Raw genomic sequence first — 27,739 nt, forward strand, 5'->3', positions numbered from 1 at the left:
AAGTATTTCTGTGTGATCTCTGAACTCTTGACTAGCACTGTGTAGTAGAAAGTATTATCTTGTGGTTTTAATTATTTATTATTAAATATTTTAAAACCTTTTAACTGTGGCTGGTTTGTGTAGAGATAATTTAAGCTCTTTAGAGTACTTATATGCCTTTGGTAAAATTGTACAAAGCCACTCCTATAGCTTTAGCCCTGGGCTATACTACCAATTGGATAATAATATTGCACAGTAATAATTGGGCACCCTTTTAAGGGCCTTTGAATAGCTGATAATTATTAGTGGGTGGTGGCAGCTGGTACTACCGTATAGACTGGGAAAAAGGGGCACAGCTGGAGAACCTGTGCCAGCCTTCCCCAGGAGTGTCTGTGTGGTTGTATAAACTCTTCTCAAAGTGTGTGTGTGTGTGTGTGTGTGTGTGTGTGTGTGTGTGTGTGTGTGTGTGTGTGTGTGTGTGTGTGTGTGTGTCAGATACTTGGGCAGGGACACAAACCACTAGTTGGACAGAGAGGGTAGGGTGCTAGAGGTTTTAGCTTGCCCACTAGGATGAGATCTGGACCCTATAGCTGTGCCAGTGGGGAGGCTTATTGGGGACCTGGAGAGCAAGGGAGCGACCAATTCCCCCCCCTGGAGTGACTGAGATCTCTGTGTGCTCTTAAGGGAAATTGCACTTTACTGTGTGTATTTGTTATCCTTTCCTCATATATGAGACACCCTCTCTGGTGTTAGTGGTGAGGACTGAGGCTCCTTGATTGCTGGGCTAGGGCACGGGCATTACATTTGTGGATGGCAATGGTTGGGATATCCTCACATTTGTGTTTGGCAATGGTGGGATATCCACATCATATATTAATTAGTTGGCAAATGCTAACTGGCTGGTAGTGGTGTGGGTAGAGTAAATCCTGTAGCTTGTGTACAGTGAGCTTTGAAGGTGTTTTTGTACACTAAAACAGCCAAGCAGTGAATACTCAGAGTTCAGATCACAATTGTTTTATTTCTTTTGTTAGCTTAGTTAGTCAGAGTGAGCAAGCAGCATGTCAGCAGAGGAGTATGGAAAGCTGACAAAGAGCCAGCTGACAGAGATGTGCCAGGCTAGGGGGACTAGTGCATGGAAACCTGACTAAGGCAGACCTGATTGCAGCCTTGGTTACAGCTGCATCAGAAAACAGCAACCAGGAGCACAATCAGACTGGCAGTGGAGATATAATACCCTCGGAGAATGGACAGCTCAAACTTTCTGCAGTGGACTTAAATATCCAGCTGGAGCTAAAGAGACTTGAGTTGGAGGCCAGGCATGTGGAATTAGAAGCAGCTGAGAGACTGAGACATCTAGAGAGTGAGGAAAATGAGAAACTACTACACCTAGAAGCTGAAGAAAAAGAGAGGCAGAGGCAGCATGAGAAGGACCTGCTGACTCTTCGCCAAAGTCATGGAGGTAATGGGGAAGGGAGTAACTGGACCCCAGAAGCACAAAAGGTCAGTAAATTTCTTCTGCAGTTTAAAGAGAGGGATAATTTTGATAATTTCATTCATAAGTTTGAGAGGGTATGTAAACAATATGAAGTTGACCAAGGGCTCTGGGTACGGTTCCTGACCCCCTTACTCCATGGTAAAGCTGTAACTGTTTTATCTAAAATGTCAGACGTTGCATGTTTTGATTATACTGCTGTTAAAAAATGTCTTTTAGAACTGTTTAAGCTAACACCTGAAACATATACGAAAAAGTTTCATGAGCATAGATGCAAGGCAGATGAAAGTGTGTGTGAATATGTTGCTGTATTGAGCACTTATTTCCATAGGTGGGTGAGTGGATGTCAGGTCACCACTTTTGAAGGCTGGCAGACCTTTTGGTGAGGGAACAAGCCCTTAGCACTTTGCCTGAGGACATGAGGATCTGGTTAGCTGATAGACAATATGCTACTTCAGATGAGTTGGGGAAGAAGGGAGACCTATACCTGGCAAGCAGGGCAGCCCTGCACAGGAAGGGGTCCCTGAGAACTGCTCATGGGTCTAAAGGAATCCATGGTGGGCAGGACAGACAGCCACAACAGAATCTGCCAGTAGCAGGGGAAGCCAATAGTCCAGGTACACATCCAGGAGCTAGGGTTAAATGTTTTGAATGCAACCAGTGGGGCCATGTGGCATACACGTGTCCACAGAGGCAAGGTGGGGAACAAAAGGTGAGGGAGCCAGTAAGTGGGAAAGACAAAATGCCAATAGTAGGTTGTCTTGAGACAACAGGGGTACCAAGCTACCATCCTGCAGATGTCCTGATAGGGAAGGATTTGGATGAGGCAGTACCAAGTGCTTATGCAGTTATATGCAGTGAGGCTAGGAGACAAGCATGTGGGTCTAGTAGCCTGGGGGAGACACAGACAGACTGCAAGCTTGCAGCCAGGACTGGTGAGGTGGCTACTTCAGGGAAGGAGCTACTCTGTAGCAGTGAAACTGAAGGTGAGCCATAGCTGCTTGAGGATACTGATGGTCCCTTTGACAGAGGGACTGCAAAGGTAGAGGTGAGTAGTAGTACCCAGGCTGACAGTGAGGCACTGCTGTCAGAGGCTGCCAGACATCCTGTGGAAGGGGAGCTGGGAAGGGTTACAAGGAGAGAATTGAGAAAGGCTCAGCTCTCAGACTCTACATTGCAAGGCCTGAGGCAGGTAGCTAGGGAGGTACCTGATTCTCAAGGAAAGGGGGAATCTGTATACTGGGACAAAGGGTTACTATACAGAGAGTGGACCCCTGAGGGAGGGCTAGAAGGTGAGAGAGTACAGCAGTTGGTAGTGCCTAGAGCCTACTGTCTGGCACTTCTAGCCATAGCCCATGATATTCCCTTTGCAGTTTATATGGGCATAAAACATACAAAGAGGCATAGTATGCAGAACTTCTATTGGCCTGGAATTTCCAGAGATGTAACAGGGTACTGCAGGACCTGTGAGCAGTGCCAAAAGGTAGGCAAGGCAGGAGACATGATGAGAGCTCCTTTGATGCCTTTGCCTGTGATTGAGGAGCCATTTCAGAGGGTAGCTATGGATATTGTGGGTCCTCTGAGTACCCCAAGTTTCACAGGAAAATAGTATATCCTAGTGGTAGTGGATTATGCTACACGATACCCTGAGGCAGTAGCTTTGCCCCCCATTGAGGCAGAGAAGGTGGCAAATGCTTTGTTAGAGACTGTCAGCAGGGTAGGTTCCCCAAAAGAAATACTGACTGACTGAGGTGCCAATTTCATGTCAGACCTGCTGGCTTGTCTGTGGAAGTCCTGTGGGGTGAAGCACATGAAGACCACCCCCTACCATCCCCAGACTAATGGTCGTGTTGAGAGGTTAAACTCTACAATCAAGTCCATGCTATGGGGGTGGGACAAATATTTGCCCCATCTGTTGTTTGCTTACAGAGAAGTTTCCCAGGAATCCACAGTTTTTTCACACTTTGAGTTGCTGTATGGGCATAGGGTGAGGGGACCACTAGATTTAATTCGAGATGAGTGGGAAGGTGAGTGCGAGTCTCACAAGGAGTCTGTTGTGGCATACATCCTAAACCTCAGGACAGGGCTCAAGGAACTCATGGGCTTGGCCCAGGAGAACCTGGCAGAAGCCCAACAACAGAAACATGTGTGGTATGGCAGGAATGCTTGAGCTAGAGAGTATGCTGTGGGGCAGCAGGCAATGGTTCTCATTCCTGTCAGACACAACAAGCTGCAAGCAGCTTGGGAGGGTCCCTACAAGGTGGTAAGAAAGGTAAGTGATGTTAACTACATGGTGGAACTGCTACAGGTTCGAGAAATCCGAGCAGTGTTGCAGGAATTTGTGGACATGTTCACTGGGAAACCAGGGTGAACCCATCTGGTGCAGCACCAGGAGGAAAAAGGTCCCCAAAGGCCTATTAGGCAGGCCCCTTCTAGAGTGCCTGAGAGATTCAAACAGACTCTGAGGGAGGAGGTACAGGAGATGTTGGAACTAGGGGTGATTCAAGAGTCCAGCAGTCCCTGGGCCTCCCCAGTGGTGTTGGTGCCAAAGAAGGATGGCAGCACCAAGTTCTGTGTGGACTACAGGAAGTTAAATAGTCACACCGAGACAGATGTTTACCCCATGCCTAGGACAGATGAGGCCCTAGAGCAGCTGGGTGGGGCTAATTATCTTACAACCATTGATCTTACCAAGGGTTACTGGTAGGTGCCCTTGACTCCTAGTGCTAGGGAGAAGTCAGCCTTTGTGATTCCTTTTGGCTTGTATGAGTTCACAAAGATGCTCTTTGGGATGAAAAATACCTCAGCAACTTTCCAGAGGCTGGTAGATCATATCCTAGTAGGAGCTGGAGGGTTTGCCCTTGCTTACCTAGATGATATTTCCATCTGCAGCCATTCCTGGCCAGAGCACCTTCAGCATGTTAGGGAGGTGCTGGGCAGACTAGAGAGGGCAGGGTTGACCATTAAGCAGAGCAAATGTCAGGTGGGTATAGCAGAGGTCTCCCACCTAGGACATAGAGTGGGGAGTGGTAAAATAAGGCCAGAACCTGCCCAAGTGGAAGCCATTCAGGCATGGCTTGCACCTGTTACTAAAAAGCAGGTTGAGGGCATTTTTAGGGACAGCAGGGTACTACAGAAAGTTCGTCCCCGGTTATAGTTCCATAGCTGCTCCCCTCACAGACCTGACAAGGAAGAGCAGGCCAGATAAGGTAGTGTGGACCCCAGCATGTGAGCAGGCATTCCAGAAGCTTAAAGAAGCTTTGGGAGTACCCCCTGTGTTAGCCAGCCAGATTACAGCAAAAAAATTGTTGTTCATAGGTAGGTACTAGGCTATTGGCCTTAGGGCCTATATAAGCCTAGCCAAATGGTACCCTGGCTTTTGCCACCCAAGAAAATTATTTTCCTGTGCCCCTGTCAAGTAGAGCCACATAAGTGAATCCTGGGGTGAATTTCCTATCTCCCAACCAATCATCAAGATTTTTCTTGAAGAGTGCTAATGAGGAGCTTTGTTTGATATAGATAGGTAGTTTGTTCCAGAATATGGGAAGTCTCTGGGACAGGAATCTATCCCTCCAGCATGTTCTGTTTATTGTGGTGACAAGGTTTAGGTCCCTAGAGCGTGTAGCCCGGAGGGATTGGGATTACTTTAATTGGAGCATGTCAAGCAGCTTTGGGTTTGACATAGCTTTGTATGTTAGGCAGAGATCGTCTTTGAGTAGGCGATATGTGACAGAGTAAAGCTGGAGTTTTTTGAGAAGGTCTGCATAGGGCATCTGTTTGAGGCCAGTAATCCTCTTTGTGAGGTATTTCTGCAGCCTTTCAGGTTGTTGTAGATGTCTTGTGAAGCACATACCAAAAGGGGCATTGTACTCTATAATGGGTCTAATGAGTGATGAGTAGAGGGGAACAATGATCTCTTTTTTCCTGGATGAGAAACCTTTTGTGATGAGGTGTGCCACGTAGAAGGATTTCTTGACTACTGTGGCAATGTGCTTATCAAAGGTGGATGTTTCAAACCATGGGGTGGGGGCTGTACTTAGCCAAATTTCTTCAGAGGGAGAAGAGCACCCGGTGGTTTATCTCAGTCATAGGCTCCAACCCAGGGAGGAATGCTATGCAGCTGTAGAGAAGGAATGTCTTGCCATAGTGTGGGCACTGCAGAAACTCCAGCCTTATCTGTATGGAAGGAAATTCACTGTTATGACAGATGGCAACCCCCTAACATGGTTAAACAGAGCCAGCCAGCAAAATGCCAAATTGCTAAGATGTAGCCTATGGTTGCAAGCATATGATATGTCAGTGCAGCATCGCAGTGGGAGTAGCAATGCCAGTGCAGATGGACTCTCAAGACAGGGAATGGGGTAGGTATACTCAGATAGACCTAATCCTCTCAAATGGCATTTCTCAAGGGTCACTTGAAAAACTAGCTGTTTAGAACTACAGTTCTCCAGGGGGGAGGAGAAATGTGAAGGCTGCCAGCCTAGCCAGATATAATTTTATACATAATTCTATATTTTTAAATATGAATGTTGAACTACAGACTTGTTTTCTTAATTGAAAGAATATGCTGTGAAATGTTGAACTTAAAACAATGTAGCAACATTGCCCTCTGCTGTAAAGAAAGCTAAGACAAGCATTTCATGTATGTCCTTTGAAGTTAAAGATACGGAGTCATTCCGTCTGGGCTAGCACATTCTTTCTATTGTTTTAACCAAAGTTAGATTGCTAGATTTAAACACGCAAATGTATTTTTATGGCTCTGGTTTCTGCCTAGGTGTAAAAGAATGTAGATGCAGTTTCTGTTGGCCTGGGAACCCCAGGAAGGGTGAAGAATGATGTAATGTTTATCAGAACTGCAATTTCCATTTAAACAGAGAGAACCAGAGATTATTAAGCATTTTTGTCTTGACTATCCAACTCACAACACTGTCTTGTTCATATCTAAGTTATCTTAGACTTGTGTTTTCTTTTAGAAATAGCTAGGAACTAGAAAGATTAGACTAAATGTTTTTCTGTGATGTCAGTACTGTACTACTGAATTATTTTAAGTATTTCTGTGTGATCTGTGAACTCTTGACTAGCACTAGCAGAAAGTATTGTCTTGTGGTTTTAATTATTTATTATTAAATATTTTAAAACCTTTTAACTGTGGCTGGTTTGTGTAGAGATAATTTAAGCTCTTTAGAGTACTTGTATGCCTTTGGTAAAATTGTACAAAGCCACTCCTATAGCTTTAGCCCTGGGCTATACTACCAATTGGATATTAATATTGCACAGTAATAATTGGACACCCTTTTAAGGGTCTTTGAATAGCTGATAACTATTAGTGGGTGGTGGCAGCTGGTACTAAAGTATAGTCTGGGAAAAAGGGGCACGGCTGGAGAACCTGTGCCAGCCTTCCCCAGGAGTGTCTGTGTGGTTGTATAAACTCTTCTCAAAGTGTGTGTGTGTGTGTGTGTGTGTGTGTGTGTGTGTGTGTGTGTGTGTGTGTGTGTGTGTGTGTGTGTGTGTGTGTGTGTGTCAGCTACTTGGGCAGGGACATGAAGCACTGGTTGGACAGAGAGGGTGCTAGAGGTTTTAGCTTGCCCATTATGCTGAGATCTGGACACTATAGCTGTGCCAGTGGAGAGTCTTATTGGGGACCTGGAGAGCAAGGGAGCGACCAGCCCCAGACTGACTGTCTTCTCTGTGTGCTCTTAAGGGAAATTGCACTTTACTGTGTGTATTTGTTATCCTTTCCTCATATATGAGATGCCCGCTCTGGTGTTAGTGGTGAGGATTGAGGCTCCTTGATTGCTGGGTCAGGGCATGGGCATCACAAATTGATCATGGAAAGACATTTAGATTATGAGGAACATGCATGGAGTAGAGACAGACTTACGATGTGCCAGCATGTCGGGTACTATTGTTTCAAATGTGCTGTTGTATGCTACTAGGTAATTAGTACTATGTCATAAATAACAGTGGAAGCAATTTAGAAATTCCACCTTTCCCCAGTGTGGTCTGACTTTAGAGTTATTATAATATTTAGATGATGTGTGACTCAAGAAATGCATTTTTTATTGTTCTCCACTGCCTGCCAACCATCGTCTCCCTGATGTCACTTAATCTATTGATTCCTTTCATGGTTAAAAACCTTTTCCATCCCATTCATTCCATGAGAGTTGACAGATGATTACAGAGCTGTCTTTGTGGCAGCTACCAGGACATTTTCTGCATGTAGCTCTAACACCTCCCTCTGGTTGCTAATGTGAGTACCTGCATCACTGTAGAAGGACGAGTTGTGCCCTTCCCAAGTGTGTGCCTGCCTCTATGCACACACTAAAGAGGGCTAGCATCACCAACTTGAATGGTCCAAGCTTATAACCCTGGTCTATAGTCCTATTCATTTCCAAACCTCCACCTGTGTGGTGATGATCAATCAACTAGAACCACTAATCCCTTGCCCCAGGATAGGAGAGTTGGCATCAGACAGTCATTTCCACCCTATCCCTCCAAATTCCTTCAGCTCTCAAGCTGCTAGATGAATTTGGGTTGTTTGGGTCATAATCAGGACTTTATTCTTGTATGCCAAAGAGCCATGAAAAAAAATTATTTAAATATTTGTGCTATAACTTGGTGAAATTTTGATGAAATTGTAGTTAATTTTTCAGTTATATGCATTTTGCTTTCATTATATCAATGACATAGTATATAGATTCTGTTTACAGAGATGGAGCCACTAAATTATTGAAATCACAATTTTGTTAGATCTATTTCATATGTTGGTACACTTCATATGTATTCCAAGATTCTCGGTTTCCCACAGTATAAAGGAAGCTCCATTTTGTCCAATTGTCCTGAACAGTTAATGGCATATTTACTGATGAATTTATAATTCTGGCACTGAGTGAATCAGGCAGATGTCCTTCTGTAAAAGGTTGTGATACTAAGTTTTGCATTCAGGAAGCTAATATAATGTCAAACGTGAAAGCATTGTGCCAGCCAATGAAAAGGATATCTGGGGCTCGATTTGTACTGAGAGTGGTATACTAAGGCACTTTTTAGAATGTGGAATCCACCGGCAGGGGAAAGTAATGTATAACCTATTTGTCATTTTAAGAATTTTGGGACTATAGACTTGGACAACAGCAATGTGTTACAGGAGGGCAGACAGAACTGACAGATGCTGTTTAGAGAGATCTGGGTCTGATCATGACTGCAGTATCCCGGAGACACTCCTTCAACCAACTGTATCAAAAGATATCAAAAACTTCTAAACAGCAGTGGTGGCCACTTGCATCTTGAAATATAACTCTTATTTTCCTCAAGAACTCCTTCGTGTTTTCTCAAATTGGGCTGCCACTCATCATCACTGTCAAGATAACAGAGAGTGAAACAATCTCAGTGATGGACAGGTGCAATTAAATGAACACTACAGCAAACCAAAAGAGTTAACAACTACAAAGTTAACTGCTCTGTCTAGACAAGTTCTCGTACGCTATAGAAGAGGGTTATTAAATAGATTAGCAACATGCCTATCTAGTCTACAGTCTTTTTCATAGGGTTATGATTTCATCTTTCTAAACATGCCATGCTGCCTGACTTCACTACTGCAATGAGTTAAGGTGTTGTTACCCTAATGTGAGCCAATACATTTTTCAGTTAATAATTTGTAAAGTACAGTCCTTGATTTTCATATATCTTTTTTTAATTTTATGTATAGTAAATATTTACGTCATTCATATCCATATTCTACAGATTCAGTATGCACCCTCACCAACTTCCCTCCACCCTCACACCTCAAGAGATGGGAAAAATGCTCTCTTGTCCAGCTATTAATTTATGGGATTGTATAGATATTAACCACAATCTTTCAGATGGAAAAAAAATAAAATGGTACCTCTTGATTCTAGTAATCTAAAATAATACATTTTAACCATGCTGGCTAAGAATACATGCTTTGCCTTCTTAGCTGGTAACTGTGTGAAATGACATAGTTAGTATCAATTTGAATTTCATTGTGCTAGTGTTCCCTAATAAGAAAACTGGATTTACGCTCTTTTTTACTCACTAGGGCATAATTCTTGTATAACACCACCATATATGAATCCTGTTTCCCACATCTCCACAAATGAGCCTGCATTTCTTTTTGCGGTGGGGGGGGTACTCCAGAAAGTTATGTAATTTTTGTTGTTGTTGGTTTGTCCTTTTTCAAAAGGATTTGAACTCATATCTGTATTTCTGCTATAATGCCTGAAATTCCTGAAGTCTGACAGTCTTTGTAATTGCAGTATTCCATTTTCTTAAGATTTGTATGGTATAGTCATGGTATGCAACCCTTTAAGCTTCATTATTTTTGCCAGGTTTTTTGTTCCTTCTTTACTTGATAGTGCAAACAAATACATTTGTATTTGTGTGATATTCTCTCAGCTGAGTGATTTTAACTTTTTTATTTTAATCTAAGAAAATAATTGAAGTATGCTCATCATTTGATCACTGTTGCAGTAGCTTTAGCTATATGGGTTATATCCTGCACATGCTATAACAGCCAACCAGCTTCCAAGGTTTAAAGGCACCTTCTACATATCAAGTCCACTGACATCTTGAGCAGAGCTGTACAAAATCAAGTATCTGGGCACCAAGACCTTAAGGGCTTTCCTGACATTAAAGGGTACTCCTCTTGCAGGTTTTTAAGAATCAACAGTCGGCTAGTGTTTCTCCATTGCTGGACAGATAAGTTCCATTAGGGGCAAAACTTTCCACATTTTATTTTGTGACCAAAGCATTGTTTTTTTCTGTGAAATACTTTATTTTAGTCTAGGAATTTATGTTTGTTGGATTGCCATGTGACTTTTTAGTTAAAAATCTGTGGCTCTTTTTATTTTAGTGTAAAAACTTATTTAAAATGTAGTTTCATTTTGTTTATATGTAACCTTTTATTAAACTGTGTTTAGAGGTTGGGATAAGTGTATGCTGTGCTTTTAATGGTGTTTTTTCTGTCAAAAATATTGCATTTTGATACTCACCTCATTTACCGACTGCTGCTGTCAGTGATATCTTGATTAGTGGATGGGAAATAGGAAATACACCCTGGAGATCACTTCTGTGTCTCTGCTCGACAGTGACATTGGAAAATAACTTTCTTGGGTGGTGTAATCCAGAGAACCGTGTTGGCTAGGCTTACGTAGGCCCTTGGGCCGATATTTTAGTACCTACCTATGAACCTATGAAACTATATCTGGACTTCAGCTTCAGGCTTCATTAATGGTTGTACCATGGAACAATTTACCACTTCCTTGATTCTTCCTTGCTCCAGTTACAAACATTCCCAAAAAGCCTTTGCTCCTTCAGAAGGCTACAAATTTGCCTCAGTCGCAGATGGCAAATTTTGTTGTGGCCATTTCTGATTCTTCAGACCACTCATCTTCTTTTATTAGTTTCCACTGGTGTAATCCCCTCAGCCACTATGGACCAGGGGTTAGTCACATCCTCTGCAGTTGTTGAAGTTTATAAATGAGCATGGGATAACCACTCTTGTTGGTTTTGGAGGAAGGAGTGAGGAATGCCTCTCTGCCTAACCTGACTGGCATACCTCATCCCCGGGGGTGGTGAGTCTGACAGGAGTTGGTCTGTTTCTGTGGAAATTCCTGTTAAAAAGAAGCAGAAAGTAAAACCTTTATCTTTCTTTGTCTCAGTTACCTTAGACATAAATGATTTATTGGACTTAGTTCAAGCTCTTGACCTCTCTCATTCTGGTTTTACTGGTAAAAGAAAAAATAATTCTTAATTTTCTGAAGAGTCTCAGTATAATGAAAATGGAAATAACTTTGAGGGGAAAAACTTCTGGTCTCCTCATGTGACTGATTCTGATTCTAATAACAGTGTTTCTTCTGTTGGTCCCTTGCAAGAATTTTCTTTTCTGAAATCTTGTCTAGGATGAACCAGTTGTTTCAGTGAGACCATAATGACATTCCAGTGTCTTTCAAAAATGTTATAATTTATTACAGCTGGAATATCCTCAACTCACTCATGTTCCTCTTGCATTTTCAGCTCTGGAGGGTGTTTTTATTACTGCTTGTAATATGCCTGAGAACCAGCCTGTAGCCCATAAGAAGCCATTTAGATCATATAAACTTCCTCAGTCTTACTAATTTTATTGTCTAATCCCTGATCTGACTTTGCAGTGATATCCTTAAAAAATTTTGCTGCTGCTAGCTATTTGGTAAATGCTAACCCCATCCCTCTGATATGGATGAGAAAGCCTTTGATATATTTGGGAAAAAAGTGTATACAGCTGCCTCAATTATTTTTAGAATTCTTAGTTGTCAAGCTCACATATTAAATGTTTTTGCTTGCATAATTTAAGAATATGAGAAACATAATAGCCACCTTCCCTCTTCTGAGGAAAAATCTTATATGAATACACTTATTGCTTCTGTGTTGCTTCTTTGTCTGAAACAAACAAATACTGTTTGATGTGTGCTTATGATTCAGCTGATGCCAGAACAGTTATTACTGGAACTGTTATGAGAAGGATTATATGGTTAAATTTTTAAAATTTACCTGAGGATGTTAAAGCTGAAATTTTGAATTCTCCTTAGGATATGGAGGTTGTTTTTACACCATCTGTATGTGTGTGTGTGTGTGGGGTGGGTGGGGCATAGTGTATCCTTTCTCCACTACAACAGTTGCCATCCTATGCATAAAAAGAAAAGCATAGTGAAAGGACAAATGGTACAAATTTCAAGATTAACAAGCAATGACCCTGATTTTGAGAATGAGATATACACATTAATTGGCATGTTTAGAGACAGAGGATACCCATTTAAAACGTTGATTAAAACTAGAAATTATGTTATGCAGAACAGGAACTACAGATTTATTACAATATTAAACACAGAATCAGGTATTAATAATAACAACAACAAAAAAGTTTTGTCAACTGACAGTATGTTGGTTCTCCCATACAATAAGGATGCCTTGACAATTACATCCATAGTTCATAACACTTGGAAGACAATTTTTGATCAAGATACTATGAACATACTAGGATTGTTTCCTAGAATTACCTATAGTAGGGGTCCCGACATTAAAAACTTATTGGAGAAGAAACAAAAATAAGAGGTTTAGTCTCCAAAATGTCAAAGTGTAATGCTTGTAAGGCCTGTACATTTATTAATACAGGTCCATATGTTGCTATTGATGGTTATTATCGTACCCTTCCATGTCCTGGTAAATGCAACTGCAACACCAAGATGGTGATCTACTTACCTACCTGTATTTCCTGTCCAGTTTTCTATGTGGGTAAAACCACTAGGAAACTCAAGGAAAGGATATTAGAACATAATAGATATATTAGAAAGATAAAAAAGAGAATGCATTATATATGCATTCTAAGAACTGTAATAATTTCAAAAAAATTATTTTCTTTGTCATTGACAGAGTGTTTGATTATGGTAGGGGTGGAGATTTGAACTTATATCTTGAGAAACTAGAGTTTGAGTGGCAGCTAAGAACTAATGTCACGATTTATCCTGGCATAAATGACAATATCTCTTTAGCTCCGGTGTTAAATTTAAGGGCACTGGAGATCTGAAAATATATTTAAGGTCTGTTTATTCTGGTTCCTTGGTTCCCTAAATACATATAGTACAATGTAATTATTATGTAGTGTTTAAATAACTAAGAAAGAAGTCATGGTGTAGGAGTTAACTGTTATGACTAATGTGCACAGGGTCCTGGGTTTAAGACCTGCAAGGGCTAACCAGTGTGTATTTTTAGTTAACATTTTTATTCAACAATTTTAAATTAGTTATTTTTAACTAAGTTATACAACATATTCATATTATGTTATTAGCACTAGCACTTTATAATAATTTACTATAAGTGAATTAATATACATTTATATGTATATTTTAAGGTGATTTTTATTGAACACAGCACTTTACTCATGCTGATGTACTGTCTTTTTAAATAAGTATTCATTCATTTCCCTATTACATTGATCATGTGACTGTGTTAATAACTTTATTTAAGCTTGCATTTTCAATTTTAACAGTTATGCATGTCCTCCCCGAGGTGGAGTGGCCTCCGAAAGACATGCATGAATGGGATGCCTTCGCTGAAGGTTGGGTGTCGGACTGTGGTGACCCCTAACCGGGAAAAGCCAAAAAGACAAACAACAACAACTTTGATGAAGCCGTGGGAGCTACAGGGTGAAAGCGCTTAGTCTTTTTCTGCAGTCTAGTTTTGTCAAGTGTTACCGTTCTGTATAGGTCTGGTGACTTTTTTTATTTTTATTTCACCAGTTTTGAGTTTCCGCTCTTTTGGGTGTTTTTCTGTTATTTTGTTATATAAATCTGTCCACATAGAAAACAGGTGACTCAACCTCAGGATCTTAACTTTGGTTAGGGAAATTTAATTTTTGCTTTATTTTAATCAGCTCATCAAGCTAATTAAGGTTCATGACACTGAAAACAGTTTTGCTGATTTCTCTGACTTCTGTAGGAAGGGTGTCTGACTTGTCTGAGTTGTCATCTCTTATGGTGAGTCAACCTTATCTCATTTTCCACAAAGATGAGGTTTTCCTTTGAATTACTTTTGCCAGAGAATTTGGAGAAAATATTCATATGGAGAGGAAGTTCTCCAAGAATTTCTTTGCACATTCTAATCCAAGTGGTATCCAAGTTTACTTTGAGCCAAACTATCCATCTTGCTGTCTTCTTTACAAAACCTAAAACTGAGGGAGAAAGAATCATTCATACTCTGGATGTCCACAGACAATTCAGATATTATCTTGACAGAACTAAAACCTTGAAACTCTGATCAGTTATTCATTTCTAATGAATGTATGAAAAAAGACAACCTGTATCAAAGCAGACTATTTCCAAATGGATGTCCCATGCTATCTCCTTTTGTTATACCCACCATAACAAGTCAGTTCCCATCAGAGCCAAGGCATGTTCTACTGGGGCTTTTTGGAAAGGGTTGACAATAGAAGCATTCTAGGGGCAGCAACTTGGTCTTCTGTGTATACTCTTGCAGAGCATTACAAACTATATTCCTTTTCCAGGTCAAGAGCAGCTCCTGCTAGCACCATTCTCTTGGGGTTCCTAGGCTCTCAGCCACCATCTTTCCAGCCTTTATCAGTTATGGTATTCTAACTATACACCTAAGTCTACTGTAGCAGTGATCAAATGATAAACATAGTACAAGTGTGTAAGAAAACTTAGTATAGCAATAGATGTTCAAACAATCACTGCTGTAGAACCTGCGTCTCCCTTATTCCCCTTATTTTTGTATAGGTTTTTGTTGCCAAGGTGTGCATATTGATTTTTATTTACCTAGCATTGCCTCTTTGCAATGTTTAGACCATTAATTTTCTACAGTTCTGATTAAGCTATCAATGTACTGGGTGCATGGAAGATGCCCCTAACCATTTTATTCTGCTCTTATCAGACCAGTCATAGAGTACAGTGCTCCCTTTGGTATGTACCTGACCAGACATATGCAGCAACTAGAGCAACCTCAGAGGTTCCTTACAAAAAGAATGCAAGACGTAACAAACTTACCTTATGCAGAGCACCTTAAAGCCCTTTCCCTCTACTCAGTCTCCTATAAATTGCTGAGGGGTGATTTATGCCTGGCTTACAAGGCATCTGCAAATCCCACTCTCATGAATCTCCTATATATTCATAAGTCAAAGAGTACCAGAAATATAACATCTAGGGACCTGAATTTTGTCTGCAACTTAAATAGAACATGCTGGAGAGACAGATATGCGTCCCAAAGACTGCTCCTCCTATGAAACAGGCTTCCCATCCATGTGAATCTGAAATAATCTGTTACCCAGTTTAAACACAACCTAGACCACTGGATGGGAAATAGGAATTTTGCCCTGTGCCTGGCACACATGTCCCTTATGGACAGAGGCAGATTCTAAATGCCTGGCCCACAATGTCTTTTTTGGATACAGGATATCATTATTCTTTTGGGAAAACATGGCTAGGTTTACAAAGGCCTCCCAGGTCATTAGCCTGGTAACGATCTATGAATCTATGAATCCTTTGCAGGGTGTAACCCATATAGCTAAAGCTGCTGCAGCAGTGATCATTTAAACATGTAATGTTACAGTAAGTTTACTTACACAACTGAACTTTCTGTAATCCTTGACTATTCTCTTGTAAGATACAGATATCCAAGCTTGCAAAGGTATGTCCTGCCGAGGAAAACATAAGTGGCAATAAATGTTGCTGTTGTCTAATTATTTTTTGTATTAAAAAAGTGGACCTCTCTAAAATTTTGCAAATTTGTCTCATCCTGAATCATTAAGGGTTTTATCTGCCATATACTATTAAAATATTATATATGAGTCAGTTGTCTGATAATTGTAAATATTAATCCAAGACTGCACAAACATAGTTATCATTGGATCCTTAACCTGATAAACACCTTTATACCTCAAAGCGATTAACACATGCCAAGGAATTATTGGAGAACGTCCTCTCCCTATGATTTTTTTTCCCAAATTACTTTATATTTATTGTACCGGTGGGGTTCAGGTGGAATCAGCACATTTTAATGAAAACAGCCCATAGAGAATATAAATGTAACGTCCAGTAAATTAAAATGTCAAACTGAACCACATTTTTACAATTTTTTAAGTATCGACTCATATATCTATATGTATATCTAGGTCTACTTCAGAATGTTGACATTTCACAATCATGATGCTCTGAATACTGACGCTCAGAACTTCAAGATTGCGGAATCTTGAAATGAAAAAAAATAATGAAAACAGCAAAACATCAGGGATCATGTTTTTTTGCAACTCCAAGATCACACTACAGTGAAGAGAGATCACACTACAGTGTTCCACACTGTATGGCAATCTCCATTGACAGTTTTTGAAATTCTACAATTTCAAAGTTCTGAGCATCAGTATTCAGAGCTTTGAGATTGTGAAATCTCAGCATTACTAAGTGGACCTGTATATCTCTATCTATCTATCTATCTATCTATCTATCTATCTATCTATCTATCTATCTATCTATCTATATATCTATCTACCTTTCTATCTATCCATCTATCTATTTAGCTATCTATCTGTCTATATATATAAATACATGGGGTGCACTTGTTTGTGAAACAGCTGAAATCACGTCTTCTGCATATGCTATAAACTTAAAATTTGTATGAACAACTTCTAGAGGCTTTATTTCACTATCCACTTCTGTAAACCTAATAATTCAGTCTTTTGCCATTAAAAATACTGTTGGGGAAAGGGTGAATCCTTGTCTTCACCCCCTTTGTTTGTACTAAAGATGAAGAAATATAATCATTGATCCTGATTTGAAATGTCAGATTATCAAATAGTGTTTAATTTAATATTTATGATAGAATGTTATGAAATTTGAGTAATTTAAATACATATTCTATTTATGTCAAAGGCTTAGTAAGCATCTTTAGCACAAAGTGCTTGATCTACTTTTGTCTTTTTTTTTATTCACATTTTGTCAGAATTGCTTGGAAAACTTGATTAGCCATATCTACGAAGTTCCCTAGAATAAAACCAAATTGTAAATTAATGGTAGTATTTCTATTAATTATTAATTATTTTGGTAGAATTTTATAGTCTGAATTCAGCAAGGCCGTAGGACTATAATTTTCCACTAAGCTTGGGTCTTTATCTGTGTTTAGGCATAATTAACATGGTTAGTGAAAAGAATCTTCTGAATCCAGATTTGTTAAAAGAATCATATAAACACGACAAATGAAGAAGTAATTCAGTACAGAATTTCTTATAGAGTTCTGTGGGGAGACCATGTGGGCCTGAAGCTTTATGTAATGGGGATTCCTTAATTATCTCTGATATTATGTTACTTATATTTAAAAATGGGAAACTGAATATTTGTTTGCGTAGCATATTACAAAAAAGTGATTAAAATTTCTAATAATAAATCCTCTTCCTTCCCAAAAATATCCAAATAAAGGCAACAAATACCTCTGTTTTTTTTTTTTTTTGTATCTGAGATAATACCTAATGGAGATTTTATTTTATGAATATGCAATGATTATCAGTCTTGATTCATTAATTTGTGAGGGCAGTCCTTGACTGTTGATTTTCAAGAGTACAACCATCTCAGCTTAGACAGTTAAACTCTTCACTAATTTGTTGGAATTGGATGACTGAAATCAATAAAGTTATTAATTAAATAACATACTGAATGCTTTCTCAGAGAGTGCTAATTTTCATGTACAAAACCAGTTGCAATTGTTCAGTTTGCATTGTTTTTAATACTAACAGTTGCAACATTAAGAATTTAAAAAAAACTTGACATTGTTGAATATACATATATATATATATATATATATATATATATATATATATATATATATATATATGGGTCCCATACTGCGGTGGTGGTGCTGTGGTAGCATTGTCGCCTCACAGTAAGACATTGTCCTGTTCGATTCTCAGCTAGAGCATCTTCTGTGTGGAGACATGTGTGAATGGGCGTACCTTCGTTGAAGGTTGTGCGCCAGGGCTGGCAACTCGGCACATTAAAATCTACTGCCAATCATTAGCAGACCGGAGTTCCGCTGTGGCGACCCCTAACCGGGAAAAGCCAAAAGACACAACATATATATATATATAGGGGTCCCCTTCAGAGTATCGAAACTGCAGAACATCGAACCTTTGATTATCAAGGACCAGAGGATCGAAGTTCTGCAATAGTGAACTCAAAAAAAAAAAAAAAACTAAAAATGTGAAAACTTCCTATTTCATGTTTTTGCAGGGGAGAAAGCCCCCCTGCAGCCCCCCACACCCCCTGCTACTTAAATATACCAACACCGAGATCACACTACAGTGAAGAGAATGGTACCATACAGTACAGAATGGGAAATTTACCGTTGTTTTCACTGTAGTGCGATCTCAGACTTGGTATATTTAAGTAGTGGGGGGTGTGGGGGTGCAGAGGGCTTGCCCTCCTGTAAAAACTTACAAGAAGACTTTTTATCTTTTTTAATTTGTTCTAGTTTAATGTTCGATGTTGTAGAACATTGGTCATCTCATCCTCGATAATGTGTGGTTCAATGTTCTGCAACTTCGATCATTTAAAGTAGACCTATATATATATATATATATATATATATATATATATATATATACATATATATATATATATATATATATATATATATAGATATATATAAATATGGGTCTACTTTCTATCACCGAACTTCCGATTCACCGACACACAAGTTACCGACCCCAAACAACCGAAAACACACAACACCAACAACTCAAAAAACCGAACACCACTACACCGACAGAAAAAACGTCAACTACACATTGCACACAACAACATATCCACTAACCTAAACCTAAACCCTAACCCTAAAGTCCGACACTACCGCACACTTACCCAACCCGCACCCTAACCCTAACTCACTTAACCCACCCCTAAACCTCAACACCGTCACTATCGCACACTTACCCTACCTGCACCCTAACCCTAACTCACTTAACCCACCCTAAAACATTCAGCCCGTCACTATCGCACACTCACTCCACCCGCATTCTAACCCTGACAGACTTAACCCTTCCCTACACTGCTCTACGTCACTTCCACACACTTACCTTACCGGAACCCTTAGTCTGACACTACAGCACACTCACCTTTCCCACACCCTAACCTAAAATCCCTCACTATCGTACACTTACCTGTCCGCTCCCCAATCCTAAATCTTTCACTTTCGCACACTTACCGGATCGCGCTCACACGCTGCCGTTGTCGGTCTCTCAGCTGTCAGGATATCGCGTTTTCAGTAACCTACCTGTTCGGTCGTTCTGTCTCGGTCTTCCGGGTGTCGGTGACGTGGCGCTTCGGTTATTCGAAGTAGACCCATATATATATATATATATATATATATATATATATATATATATATAGGTTACTTTCATTGCATCAACAGACCATTAGATTGAACCCCATTTCACTGACAGACCATTTCACTGACAAGTAGTACTTGCAGGAATTTAAGGCAAATAACAGGGATTTGTCCCCTTCCCCAATGTAGTGTGACCCTGTCGTATCTCCATAGTCGGGACCGCAGCTCTCCTAGCCCTAAATTGCCCCAAACTATTTTTTTTTTATTTAAATAAAAGGAAAAGGAACAAAACAGAGCAATGGAGATGTTCTTTTCTCCGTTACTTACTTTCTGAAGCACTGATGTACTGGGTATGCGTGGGGACGCCAGTCCCATACACATGCCCAGTACATCAGAAATAGGAAGAGGATCTCTACAAGCCATGGAAGGACACCACAGAGGCATTATACAATGCCATTATTTAAGAAAAGTAAGCATTTTCTGTTTTAAATAATGTCATTGTATAATAGTAATAGCCCACGCCTGGGTGTGGGTAATGCTGGATTTACCCACGGTTGTTTTTGTTTGGTCACTCGGGCTTCGCCCTCATGACCAAACCACACCAACCGTGGGTAAATCTAGCATTACCCACACCCAGGAATGGGTTATTGCTTAATTAATAAATAATCCATTGTGATTAAAAGAGATTATGTCCAGTATTTGGTCACCATAACTCTATAAAGGACCAGATGGTTTCACTTCTAACTTTTATAAAACCTTTAGGTATAAGCTTTCAAAAATTTTACTTAATTTATTTACTTTTTTCCAGAGGTCAGGTAGTTTAGATGCTTGTTTGATTCTAATGTAGCATTTGCAGTTTTGTTTGTTCTCCATGAGTTGGCCTTAGTTCAGTCTAAATATTTCATTTAGAGTCTCCTCATTCAAAAGACTTGTCATGTAAATTGCTGTTGTCTTTAGAAGCATAATAATCCAAAGAAAGATATTTGCTATCCTAGAGACAATGCTGTAGTACAAGTGTACAAGACGAATGAGTGATAACCAGTCCAGGAATAACTTCAAGGTTTTAGATATGAGACCTCCCCTTCCCATTTCTTTATAGTCGGAAGGTATCAAGAAGATTATTGCAAAGAATTGGGAAATTATTAAAAGCAGACAAGAATTAGTTAAAGCACTAAGGACTAAACTTTCCTTTTCTTACAAGAAAACCCATTCATTAAAGTCCCTTTCTGAGTCCACCCCTCATCTAGTTCTTTACCCAAGATTGGTTCCCCAGGTATGTACACCTGTGGAAGATGTGTTTGTTGCCAACACATTGCTCAAGGAGAGAAATATGTGTTGAAACCATTTAATTTTGCATTTCAGTCTGAGGACAAATTTGATTGTAATTCCACCAACATTTTTTTATTTAGGAGTATGCTCTTTTTGCAATGCCTTTTATGTAAGGAAGACCACTAGAAAACTGACTGACAGCATTATCAAGCATTATCAGGTGATTAGAAAAGGTGACTGTAAAAATGCTCTTGCCAAACACTATAAATTTAACCTCCAGTGCTCTGTTTTTAAATTCATTGTTGTTGAAAATGTTTCCACTATTTTTGGTTACTGCAACCCTTTACTCGAAGTCAAGGAACTCAAATGGCAAGTGAGACTTAGGATGGACATGCCCCCAGGTTTGAATGGACATTTAAGTGTAAAAAGCATTCTTACATGGAACGGATAACATATGATGTGACTAATATGTTAATTATCATTGTCTGATTTTGAAGTCAGTAGTTTCTTTGCCATAATTTTAATGGAGTTTGTTGTTAAACATTTTACAAATGAAAGCGCTCAATTTCTTGTCTGTACTTAGTGATTGCTTATTAAGGGTAGATTATTATTTTATTCGGAACATTTCTTCCACTTTTTCTTATGTTTTTTTTGAAGTGTATTTAGTTACGGAATAACCGCCAGTTGGATAGTTCATCAACTTAACTTACAATGATGGATGGAGATAAAGTGCATATTATGTTTCTATACTGCAGCATTCCATTCACCTACACTGTTTATTTGAGCCACTATATGGGAGGACTGGTCCTTCTGCAAAAATAGTGTTTGCAGATTTTGGTGAATTCAGTAGGTTCAGGTCTGCTGGTTCTTGCAATAATTTGAGCTGTGATGTACTGAACCATGGAACTAATGTAGATTGATTCAATACAAATTTACTTATACTATCCAATAAGAATCAAGAGTAAATTTGTAAATGTGTATTGAATCAATCTGCATTAGTTCAATTTACTTATACTATCCAATAAGAATCAAGAGGCCGCGGTGGTGCAGTGGTTAGCGTTGTCGCCTCACAGCAACAGGTTCTTCCATTTTGATTCTTTACTGGAGTGCCTTCTCTGTGGAGTCTGCATGTCCTCCCTGCAGTTGAGTGACATTTAAAGGCATGCAGGTAGGTGTGTGCGTGAAAGGGTGTGCCTTCTTTGAAGGTTGGGCATTGGGCTGGCAACTCGGCACCATAAAAATCCATTGCCAATCATGAGCGGACCGGAGTTCCACTGTGGCAACCCCTAACTGGGAAAAGCTGAAAGACTTTATCCAATAAGAATCAAGATTAAGTTTCTATACTTTTTCCAACTTGTTTTTCAATTACCTTTCTGAATCAGGTCTTTCGGACTTATGTGACGTGGCTTTCTTATAGTTTTGAAGAAATGCTTAGGTATCTTTAAGCAGTAGGGTGGTCTTGATTCAGTTTTTCCTTAAGGATTTACAAAAGGCCTTTTTCATATGTACCTATTACAAAATTCTTGTACTTCATGTCTATACTTATAAGCAATCTAAATTATATAAAAATAAAAACCATTATAACAGGGAAAAAACATAGTTGGGAATCAGAGACATAGTACTATGTAGGTCCATTGCGTGAAAAATGTGGGCAAATGTCCATCCCCTGATTCTGAGAAAATTGTGACATATTGCTGCAGAAGTAATATGTTACTGCATAAAAGTCTGAGGCTCTCTTTATATGCAAATGAACAATATAGCATGAATAATAGTGGTAATATAATTCGTAGACAGTTTATACCAATGATTAACACAATGAGTTGCTAATAAGATTTATTCCCATCTTTGATTCCCTAGTTTGCCTACTGTGTGACTCTGAGCAAGTCATTAAACCCAATAGTGCTCCTGGGCTGTCAGTGAAAATTGGCATTGATGAGGCTGAATAATCCAGTAGGCAAAATACATAAATAATTAAAAATATGCATTGAGTTTACATACAGAAACTGTTTTACATAACATTTACAGTTACACAGGTGCACTACTTTGTTAAAGGTCACTATGTCCTTGTGAAATCAAGCACACACACACACACACACACACACACACACACACACACACACACACACACACACACACACACACACACACACACACACACACACACACACACACACACACACACACACACACACACACAAAGAGATATGTGCCTGAGTCATAGTCCTTACTACATCAAGAGAAGTGATTATTTTATTTTTGCCACAACAAATACTGTCTTCAGCTGATTTTATAACTAAGTGTATCTCAGTTTTGAAAGAAGAGCATAAGCTTCCTACGTTTTTTTCTGCCTTTGCTAATTTGGATACTGTTAACTTGTCTGGTGTTTGGAGACTATTAGGACTTAGCTGTGGTAGTTATCTAGCATTACTGCTGTTCTTGGTGTTTAAACTGCTGCCAGTATTGTTTTGAAGCTGTTATCTGACTGGCTACAGTACTTTTCTGGTATGGTTTAAATTGCTTAGCTGTGTGTGTTATTGCTTTCCATTTGGCTAAGTTGCACATTGCACAGTGGTAGGGTATAATGTACTCTATTAAAACAAGTCCTGAAAATGAATGAACTATGACTATAATTCTAGCTTACCCTTTTCTCCCACACAGAGTACCTTAACTATGGCTTCTACTGCCAGGCAATACATTTAGGTAGCTAACATCTGCATCTTTCTGCAACTCTCTATATCTAAGTTTCATAAAGATTTGCAAAAGAAATAATTCATGTAGAATGTCAGCTCAAATTAAACTGAAAAAAGGAGCCAGTCAATGTTTGAGATGAAAATGGCAACAAAATATGCAGAATGGGCAAATATACCTTCTAAACTCCTTGCTAATATGGTGAAACTAAGTTATAGCTCCAACAATAAAGCATGTATCAAATACAATTACCACATATATAATAAACAACAAGAAATACTAAATAGTTTCATTAATTCATAAAAATCATTATATGAATTTCCTCACATATCAGATATTAATATATTAAAGAGCACTTGGATATTCTTAGTCTAAGAACTGTGCCTTCAGATATGGCAACTCTTTTACATAAATTTTTTTTCTGTCTAGGAAGTACTGAAAGCTTTTATGTCTCTGAAGACTGGTAAAGCCCCAGGCCCAGATGTTTTTTAAAGGTCCTTTTACAGGAACTATAACCCTAAGCTAATTCTAATCATTCATAGGCTTTTCAATATCATTACAGAAAAATAAATAAAAAATAAATACTTAAATTTTGTCGCATACTATTTTATTCTTTAACCAGACTCATACCATTTGAAAGTTAAAAACTATTGTCCCACATATTTAATAAATCCAGATATTAAATTACTCACAATAATCACTAAACATTTTAGAATAGTATCTGATCATATTATCTTAATATTTCAGTCTGAATCATAAAAGGCATCCAAACTCAACATATTATTCTTATGTTAGAACTTATTTTATTCCATAATAAAAAAAAATCTAATTACACAAAAAGGGTTTTGTTCTTGACGCTAATATTTCATTTGATAGGATTTGTATTCCAATTCTGTGTGATATCTTAAAATAGAAATATTTTCCTGACCAGTACATTAAATAAATATGTTATATGAGTCAGCATGTACATGTTTTAGAATTACTGGGTCTGTTTCTTCCCCTGTCGGTATCCTAAATTGTATTCTCCAAGGCTGCCCTCTAACCCTGTATTTTGTAGTCTTTATCTTGAACTGCTTTTTGCATATATAACAAGAGAGAGATGAACCATGTCGAAAGAAAATCACCCTTTCATTAGTTGCTAATTATATCTTACTCTACTTCAACAATCTCAAGCAAGCATTATCAAATGTTTTGAAAATAGTAGAAGATTACAGTAAAGTCTTGAACTACAATTTGCATATTGACAAATCCACTCTCAGTTCCTACACAGCTTCACCTTTTGTTGCTTTTAAAACCAAGATAAATATCTTACTGCTCAAATACTTGTGTCAAACAAAAATTGATTAGAGTATCTTTTTTACACTAATCTGTGCCACACACACACACATACAAACACACACACACACACACACACACACACACACACACACACACACACACACACACACACACACACACTATCAAAGACATTTGGAGGCCTTTTCTATATTTAATTTTAACAGAAGTTTTGTTAACTAAGATGAATATTTTCAAAAGTTTTATTTCCAATTTTGTATTTCTCCTGAATGTTTTAAAGCAATAAGTAAACTTACTATAAATTTCCTAAAAAATAAAGTAAGTTTAGAGAAACTTTGTGATTCAACAATTATGGAAGGTGTAACACTTCTAAACTTTAGCCTTTTCTCTTTTCCACTAGAGTAATTGGGCTGCAAGCCATATCGGTCTTTTATGAAATAAGCCTCCATAACACACCTCTTTGGATTCTCACTGTGTGACTACAAATTAAATCTTTATACATTTCCTATACAGTTATCCCCTTTCTTAATAATAAAAAATCTTAAACAGGTTCTAAAACTTTGCACCAAAAACAACTTTTTGTAGACATGCTTTGGTACTGGAAAAACTGACTATATTCAATAAATTCTTTCTTTTGCAACAATTCTCTTGAATAATCTAAATAGGATTATTAAAGATTTAACCACTAAGGAAAACAAATGTAGATGTTATTATGCATATCTCTTTATAGCCTAATAGAAAATAACCCAATAATTTTGAATATGGGCATTTTGATGAAATGGTTTCTCAGCTCATCTGCCTATCCTCAGGTGAATTTAATTATGGTTACCACCCTCAAATGTTCTTGTCTATTCAATTATGATAAAGAACAAAATACAGACAAATTTAATATACTCATATCTAGTTAAAGTACTCAAAGAAAGAAAGCTTAATATATTCTGAAAACAGTTCTGTTATAGACTTAAGATATTATTCTGAAACCTGCATACCTAGTTACTGGACGTCTGCCTTAAAAGATTCCCATATATACCCTTACTGGGAGGTGATATGATATGTATAGAAAATTCTTCCTTATTCATATATGATCCATCAACAGTTTATTTTATTTCACAATTCTTACTTGTAACATCAGAAACGTCCAGTGATGGGGACATTGCATTCAGTACTTTGTAACATTTGTAATAAAAGTTTAGTAGCAAATTTGATACACATTTTTTTTGAGATTGCAAATCATTTCAAAATATATGGTTTCATGTAATTAAAGACCTGAAAAACTGTCATTTTTATTGGCACTATAAAAATGTAAATGGTACCATTATCTTCTTGTGATTTCTATGATAAAGCTTAAAGGGAAGGTAACCATTTACTTTGCTCTGTGTTTTCTTGGGTTACACTTTTTGTAATAAAACATTGGCTTAAAGGAAGGGAATTTCTATGGATCTCTGAAAGTTGTTCTGTAAATCTTATCTGGACTCATGGAGACTTATAAATATATTTCTAGATTTAATAAAAATGTATATTAATGTACTATGATTATACTTTTTCCAGTTCATGAAGGAAGGCAACATGTTCTTTATGCACAGTATCATATCATACCTTTGTGTATTCTTACTTCTCTCTGCAAATATTGTAGTCTTAATAACAGTATTTTATTCTTATGTGTTGTAGAAATACTGTCTTATGATTGTGTTAGATCTAGTTTAGGCCTCACCACTTAATAGCTTATTGATATGATTGTTGTTTTTCTAAGAAATGTTTGATTATTTTGTTATTATTTTAGCTTCTGAACTTTGAAATATATATTGTTTTAGTATCCATCTTGCACTTGGAATTTAGTTATGAATGCATTTTCTGTTGAAGAACTGCTTCAACTTCAAATTGAACCAACTAATAAAAAATCATATTTAGGCTTATAACTTATCTATATGTTTCAGTCATGAGACTTAAATATTTGACTGTGGATGTTATGCAGTTGTTAGAGAAAAAGGTATGCTTTCTAATGAAAATGTTCAGAGAAAATGTAATAGCAATAATTTCTGATCATTTTCAGCAATATCAGATGTTTCTAAAAATTTAAGTCTTAAAAAACAACAATTCTAATTAATGCAAGCACCAAACTGCAATAAGGGTACAAAAGCCAAACAGTCCCTACCATCAATCAGCCACAAGGGTACCAAAGGTTTCAAATAAAAACACTAGAAATAATGGGCTAAAGTGCTTCCCCATTAATGCTCAATGTATAAGGATCAAACCATTCACTGAGTAATGAATAACCTACAACAAACCTGACATTCTAGCAATTTGTGAAACGAGGTTCAAAACTTCCACCACCCCCTGTTCCTGTATTAATAATAACTTAATAATAACTTCAACATTTTCCTAGACACCAATCCAGTCCAATCCAGTCCAAACTAAGGCTGCAAAGTCACAGTATTGGTAAATAAATGGGTTCCCTTTAAATCAGCTAATGCTTAAAATAGCAAACGCTGATTTATCAACCCATTAAGAGAGATACCTTAAAATCCCAAAGACACATAACAACAATTTTTTTCCCAGGGAAAAAAATCGCTGGGCCATTTTCAGGACTTTGCCATTTCCTCCACTATGGTGAGATCTCAGAGTTGATATATTTAAGTAGGGGGGTGTGAGGGTGTTTATTTTGTGTTTTGAACCTTTTTTTGTTTGTTTTCCCTGGGGAAAAAATCACTGTTCTGTGTCTTCGAGATTTTAAGGTTTCATTCTTAATGGGTCGATAAATCAGCGTTCGCTATTTTAAGCATTTACTGATTTAATATAGACCCAGATAAACAACTAAGCATCACCATCTTCCTTTTAGCATGCAATTTTTCTTCCTCTGAAAATTACTCATAATGAGTTCTGACTTCATTAGAAAAAGCAAGCTCGCACCTTAAACTACTAGTAACTACAGACTGCATTTCTCCGCAAGTACATTAGCAACATTTGAAGCCATAATCACAGAAATATTAACACAAAAACACAAAAACAAAATCATCATCCTAGGAGACTTCAAAACAAACACTCTCTTAAACAAGGGTAACCAATTAATTATTTTCTTGTACAACAAAACGTCTCATAAAGGACAAGCATTCCCACTAGACCAAACCTGTTTACAGGTAA

The 27,739-nt window shown here is 38.1% G+C and overlaps 1 protein-coding gene across 2 annotated transcripts in view; it reads left to right on the forward strand.

Moving 5' to 3' along the window:
- Positions 1–27,739, forward strand: part of ACTN2 (actinin alpha 2) — a 575,275-nt gene that overhangs the window by 69,544 nt on the left and 477,992 nt on the right. The window lies entirely within an intron of this gene.

The sequence above is a fragment of the Protopterus annectens genome, chromosome 1.part2 (genome assembly GCF_019279795.1).
Source record: "Protopterus annectens isolate FY-2018-M chromosome 1.part2, PAN1.0, whole genome shotgun sequence".
NCBI classification, from domain to species: domain Eukaryota; kingdom Metazoa; phylum Chordata; order Ceratodontiformes; family Protopteridae; genus Protopterus; species Protopterus annectens.